Here is a 6793-nt window from a genome sequence, read left to right on the forward strand (position 1 = left end):
CTGAGACAGGTCCAGGAGAGAAATATGTAATGTAGTTTAAGATTAAAGCTGTATTTTAAGCTTAATTTGTCAAAATTGAACTCTACAAGGAGTCGAAGACATTGGCTGTAGTGTTTTCTCCAAAATGGGTTAAATTGAAAGGTGCTAAGGACTCAGTGGGAAAATAGACTGAATTCATAGTTGTATACCTTCTCAAGGCATATTGTCAAGTTGGCTGCACAGTTCCAACAATAGTTCAGTGGGCAACAGATGCTGGCAAAAGAGGTTTCCAGAAAAATTTCTTCTTATAGCAGGTAGATGCCAATTACTGCTGGATCCACAAAGGACGGGTTCATTGATCCACACAGCTTGGCTTGGAGGAACTCTTTGGTATTCCTTTTTCTTTGCCTTTTTTCTTTTCTAGCTGTTATTCGACAGTGTGTGTGTGTGCGCGCGCGCGTGCAACATCCATTTGAATCACAGAGTCATGATGGATCTTCCGGAGTTGCCCTCCCAAGTGTAGTGAGTAGAGTTGGGCCACCCTGCTTGGCTGTATTTATTCTTTGACTATTTACCACTATCTCATTCCCCTTTGTCTTCCCCCTCTTCGTTTCCCTTCTAACCTTGCTTTGTCTTTCCTCTGTCTCTCTGCTTAAACATCCATGACAGGAAAGAAGAGGAGTGGGGCTGGACTTGTGACTCCAGGGCCTGCTTGGGTTTGAGCAGAAAGAAGAAATGATTAGTCATAAGAATTTGTCCTGACGGGCACCGTGGTGCATGCCTTTAATCCCAGCACAAGGTTACTGGGATTAACCTAGGATCTCAGACCCACCCAGGTCTATGTAGTGAGTTCTAGGATGATGTGGGTCACACAGAAAAACTCTAATTTGAAAAACCTAAGGTTCAAACTTTTGATGGTTCTGTCTAACTAATCAAGGGGTAATCTAGAGAAAGTGGCTGGGTTACTTACGTGGCAGCTTGGCACTTGTTTTTTTTTTTTTTTTCTATAAGGTGGGAAAGAGCTGCCCCCACCCCATGTTTATCTCAGGAAGCAAAGTGGGTGCAGGACTTCGCTGACACGGGTGAGAGCCATGGGGACTTTGCCTTGGAGCTCAGAGCCATACTGGCATGAGCAGGGCTAGAATGTGCTGGAGGTCACAGAGGGAGACTGTAAAGCTGCCTCAGCCTCAGCCACAGCTTTGCATGTGGGCAGGACATGCTAGAATTTAGGCCTGTCTCCCCAAGCAGCCATTTCCTTCGTTCTTTTAAATTGTGAAACTAGGAAGGCAGTAAGTGCAGGAATTTCTTGTACATGCCCTGCTTCTGAGAAAGCCTTCAGCTTGAGGGTGGGAAGGAAAGGTACTCTGTTCTAGGTGTTGAAAACCCCTCAGCCATCAGGAAAGAAAATAAATGAAATCCCACGGTGGAATAAAAGACTAATGGCTAGGTCCCCTCAGCTGCCATATACCTTTTCAAAGTGCATTGTAATGCTAGCAGGATACTGCAGAGAAATATCCCATTTGCTTTTGGCATTTTTTAGTTGGGGACCGTGATGACTTCTAAGCGGCACTGCTGGAATAGCTCTTGGTAGTAAGTACACCTGGCTTCCTGGTTATTGCTTCAACGGTGGTGAAGACCTGGGACAGCAGAAAGAGGCTGTGCATGCCCTCTACTAAGTGCGCTTCAGAAGCTGTAGAGGGGTAGCCATGGCAAGGCCTGGAAGCCTGGTAAATCATATTCATGCTTGGGTGGCTTCTCAATTCAAGTCCCACATGTTCATTTTAGATTCCTACACAAGGCAAACAAATATACCCAGTACAGTATCTTAGCATTTTGAGTGTGAGGTAATTTAAGGCTTATAAATAATTCTTTAGGGGCAGGCAGTGTAGCTTAGTAGATACAGTGCTTGCTTACCAGCCATGATGCCCTGGGTTGGATCTGAAGTACGGTATAAACCAGGTGTGGTAATTCTAGTACCAATGAGAAGGAGGCAGGATTAGAAACTTAAGGTCAGGGCTGGCAAGATGGCTTAGTGGGTGTCTCAATTAGGGTTTCTAATAATGTAATAAAATACCATGACCAAAACCAAGATGAGGAGGAATGGTTTGATTTCATCTTATACTTCGAGAAAACAGTCATTTTTATACTATGTAGTCCAACCTGACTAGTAGTAGCACCACTCAGTAGGCCCTTCCACATCAATCAATAAGAAAGAAAATGTCTCATAGTCTGGCCTACAAGCTCATGTTAGACAACTATTATAGATATGTCTGCTTGTGTCACGTTGACAAAAACAAAGCAAATGAAACAAACAAGGATCCCTCTTTCTCTCTCATTCCAAAGATCTCTTAAAAGAACTGTGACTCTTGAAATAAAAAAAAAAAAGGTACATACTTCTATTCCAAAAGGGTAGAACAAAAAATCAAAGCAAAGAAAATGAACATTCCGACAATGTGAGAAATGCAATGCTTGATGTGTACAACCCTCTGGAAGCTGCAGGGCCTCATCCGCATCTCTGGCTCTACCCTGTGGGGCAAACAAAGCTTGTCTCCTAGGTCAAACGTGCTCTACTCCGTGGCTTCTGCTGCCCTGTCATATCATAGCTGGGAAGTTCAAGGCCAGCCTATCCCTAACAGCCACCCATTAAACACACACACACACACACACACACACACACACACACACACACACACAGACACACGCCAATCTAAGAATTCAACAAATGAACAGAATAAATTCTAAATAAGGCATACACCCGACTTTGAGGCAAATACTCATGTAGAATAGATTGGCTTCAAATTGGCTATGTATACAAGGATTATCTTGAATTTCTCTTCTGACCGAGTGGTGGTGGCGCACGCCTTTAATTCCAGCACTTGGGAGGCAGAGACAGATGGATTTCTGAGTTCGAGGTCAGCCTGGTCTACAGAGTGAGTTCCAGGACAACCAGTGCTACTCAGAGAAACCCTCTCTCGAAAAACCAAAGGAAAAAAAAAAAAAGAATTTCTCTCCTGACATTCTTGTCTATACCTCCTGAGTTCAGAAATTACAGGTGTGTCCCATCACAATCAGTTTTATGGGGTTCTGGTTATATGGAGTGGTGATTTGATGCAATGGTGCAGATTGAACCTCAGGCCTCATATATACTAGGCAAAAATACTACAAACTGAGCCTCACAGGTAAGACTGGATCATGATTCCATTGTATGATACCATTTATGGCAATTTTGTGTCTATTTAATGGACATTGGTACTATATATACTTCTAAAATTATTATTGGACAAATACCTATTTTCACTACTTTCTCCTTTTATGAATCTGACATCTGATGGCTTTTCTGTGATTCTGATCTCACAATAAACTTCTAGAGCATTGGACTTCCTAAAGTCCTTTGATAATGTACTGAAAGTGCTAAAGGAAATGGTAGTCATGTTTTTTCCTATTTCTTTTTTCATTGTCAGATGCCTTATATAAACCTCACATTAAGCAGTTGTTTCCCAACTCTTCTGGCGATTTATGTTCAGAAATCTTCAGGAGAGGATTGTACATTTACGTTTTGGCTAAATGGATTAGGCATTTGAAAAGGAATAAATGTTCTGACTGTGCTGATCTGGTCACTGAGAACATTGTAGAACATCAGCTATGAAATTTGAGGCTTTAACAAAGATTAAAGCTATGGTAGCTCTAGAAAATGATGGCCAATTCTAATTCACTGGTATGAAAAAAATAATTCAACTCTTATAACCTCATGGGTAGGATGGAGCGTGTACTGGCAGCATACAGAGGAATTGCTTTTCTTGGTCTGATACTTGAAGTTCAGTCCTATGTCATACCTGACATTGATCCCTGTACCTAGTTGGTAGGAAGAGAGCAGACCCCTTCCCCTTCAAGCTGTTCTCTAATCCTGACATGTACTCTATGGTGTGACCCCAATCTCACAATAAATAAAAAATTTTTAACGAAAGAATAAGACAGTATGATCTTTAGGAATAAAAATAAGAAAAAACTAGAAAACAACCCCCCCCCCCAAACCAAAAGCATTCTTCACAGGACAGGAAGAAACAATCATAATACTTGTGTGGAAGGAAAGTCAGTCTGTTAAAGAGACATCTGGCCAGGAGGTGTTAGCGTATGCCTTTAATCTCAGTGCAAAAGCAGGCAGATCTCTCTGAGCTCAAGGCCAGCCTGATCTGCAGAGTTAATCCGAGGACAGCCAAGGATACACAGTGAAACCCTGTCTTAAACAACAGACAGACAAGCAAACAAACAAACCCACTAACAAGCCATCTGCATTCTCTTGTTCATTATAGGATTGGCACAGTAATTAAAAACAACAACAACAAAAACCTCTTTCAGGGGCTGGAGACATGGCTCAGCTGTTAAAAACAGTAATGGTTACTTTTAGGAAGACCAAGTTTAATTCCCAGCACCATATGGCAACTCACAATCATCTGTAATACCAGTTCCAGAGAATGTGATGGACTCCTTCGGTACCAGGAATGTACAAGACACATATATACATGCGTACAAAATCAAACCAAACAAACCCAGTGTGTAGTGGTTCGTGTCTATATTTCAGCACTTGGGAGATGGATGCAGGAATATTACAAATTTAGGCTTATCCTCACATAAAGATAGCAAGTTCAAATATATCAAAACGAACAAATGACCACAACAAACAAACAGACAAACAAAAGAGTACGGAAAAACAATTCTTAAGAATAAAATAAATGCGGCTGGGCAGTGGAGGGATATTTAAGAGTTTGAGGCCACCCTAGTATACAGAGAGTTCCAGTATAGTCATGGAGAAACCTTGCCTGGAAAAAAAGAATAAGAATAACAACAAAAGCTACAGATCAAAAACATAGTAACATAATGAAAATTGCCTTTCATAAACTTATTAGCAGACTGAACCAAGTTAAAGAATCCCTGACAGTAAGAATAAATTAGAAATTTCCTAAGAGACAGGACCAGTGATATAGTTTAGCAGGTGACAGACAGCACTAGCTGCTTAATAATATGGATCAGTCTGGGCAGTGGTGGCACACGCCTTTAATCCCAGCACTTGCGGAGGCAGGCAGATTTCTGAGTTCGAGGCCAGCATGGTCTACAGAGTGAGTTCTAGGATAGCCAGGGCTAAATAGAGAAACCCTGTCTTGAAAAAAACAAACAATTCTGTCAGCTATATCAAGTGGCTGACAAATGCTTGTACATTCCTTCTTCAAAGGAGCTGAAGTCCTTTTCTAGCTTCCCTAGGCACATACACGTGAACACACACACATGCATACACACATACATACATACATACAGACAGACAGGCATACACATACACACACATATTCATACAAACACACAGACAGACACAGGGGGAAGGAGGGAGAGAGAGAGAGAGAGAGAGAGAGAGAGAGAGACAGAGACAGAGAGAGAGACAGAGACAGAGACAGAGAGAGACAGAGAGAGAGAACCTCACATAACTGGGACTACCAGAGAATACATACATGTATAATGAGATCACTAGAAAGAGGACAGAAAAATAAGTAAAAGAAATATTTGAAACACAAGGGCCTAAGATAGTTTCAATTCATGTCACATCCAGGAGCCTCACAGAACCTGGCACAGGTTTGAAAAGATTCAAAATACAAAATGAAGTAGTAAATAAAAACATGCATCATATTCCGATTACAGAAGGCCAAAGAAAAATCTTGAAAGAATCTTGGCTGGGGCTAGGGGACAGCTACAGAGGAGCTTCTCCTTAGCAACCATTTCAGCAAAGACAAAACAGAGAGATATGTTAAGAGCCCAAAGGTGAGAAGTGACAGGAACAAGCTGATGGGTACAATAGTGAGCTAGCCTTTATCCAGCCTGCATAGAACAACTTAACAACCACACATTCTAGAAGCAAGTTGTATTTATAGAGAGGAGTGTAATACCAAGGACCTGTACACAGGATTCCTGTGTAGCCCTGGCTGGCTTTGAGCTCACAGAGATCTGCCTGCCTCTGTCTCCCAAGTGCTGGGATTAAAGGCAAGCTACCATGCAATGCATGCCTTTGGATCTGCATGGACATTTATACGGGGCAGAAGAGCAGTTTCACTTTCCTGAAACCATCAAGTTCCTCACACTGGTGCAACTGGACAGAGAGAAATCTTGGGGACTTGATATGTGTCCTAGGAGAAATGAAGAATCAAAGCATTCACCAATTATCTTTTGAGGTAGCACCTGATGAACATTCTTCAATGACACTTCACTCCCAGTGTTAGGAGTATAAGGATGAAAGCCAGAACAGGAGGACAATTAAGGGCACAGGGGAGAAATGGGGGCTCTCAGCAGCCAAGGCTGTACTCAGCCAGGAGTGCAGACCTCAGTTGGTGGTGACGTTTAGCTGACAGTCGAGCAAGGCATAGAGTGTGCATATCTTCAGTTTATCGAACTTTATCTTACGCGACAGCAGCTGACATGGTCTCCCGGGAGACCACAAAGATCTAAGTGTTAGTATGGAGCACACCAAAGACAGTAATTTTCAGTCTACAGTGCAAAGCTTGGCAGCCAGCCAAGCCTTCAGTGAATGGGATGGCTCTCCCAAGCCAGTGATGCTCTCTGCAGATGGTGTGAAACTGCACAGTGGGCAACTGTCTTAGTGGCATGGTTCTGGCAATGGAGGCTCCACATGATTCTGACACTGCTCATCAGGAGGAAGAGAATGAAAAAAACTTGCATCATCTTTTCATCTCAGTGCAGCAACCCGGCACAAAACACTTAGAATGGTAATGCGGAATTGACAAAAGACACATGATTACATTTCCCCATAACGGAA

The 6793-nt window shown here is 42.3% G+C and overlaps 1 protein-coding gene across 25 annotated transcripts in view; it reads right to left on the reverse strand.

Annotated features, from left to right (window-relative positions):
* The window catches only part of LOC116087411 (ubiquitin-conjugating enzyme E2 L3-like), an 82331-nt gene that overhangs the window by 13486 nt on the left and 62052 nt on the right, over positions 1 to 6793 (reverse strand). For 2 of the 25 annotated variants that reach the window (XM_031366237.1, XM_031366233.1), the window contains 3 exons: positions 1894 to 1949; positions 1448 to 1768; positions 189 to 690 (listed from right to left, as the gene is read on the reverse strand). The exons of 18 other annotated variants lie outside the window; for them this stretch is intronic. The gene's annotated coding sequence lies outside the window, so the exon portion shown is untranslated. Of the gene's footprint in view, positions 1 to 188; positions 691 to 996; positions 2814 to 6793 lie in introns of those variants that run through there. 5 more of the 25 variants (XM_031366239.1, XM_031366243.1, XM_031366260.1 and 2 more) reach the window with 5 other exon arrangements.

This window comes from Mastomys coucha, chromosome X (genome assembly GCF_008632895.1).
Source record: "Mastomys coucha isolate ucsf_1 chromosome X, UCSF_Mcou_1, whole genome shotgun sequence".
NCBI lineage: Eukaryota > Metazoa > Chordata > Mammalia > Rodentia > Muridae > Mastomys > Mastomys coucha.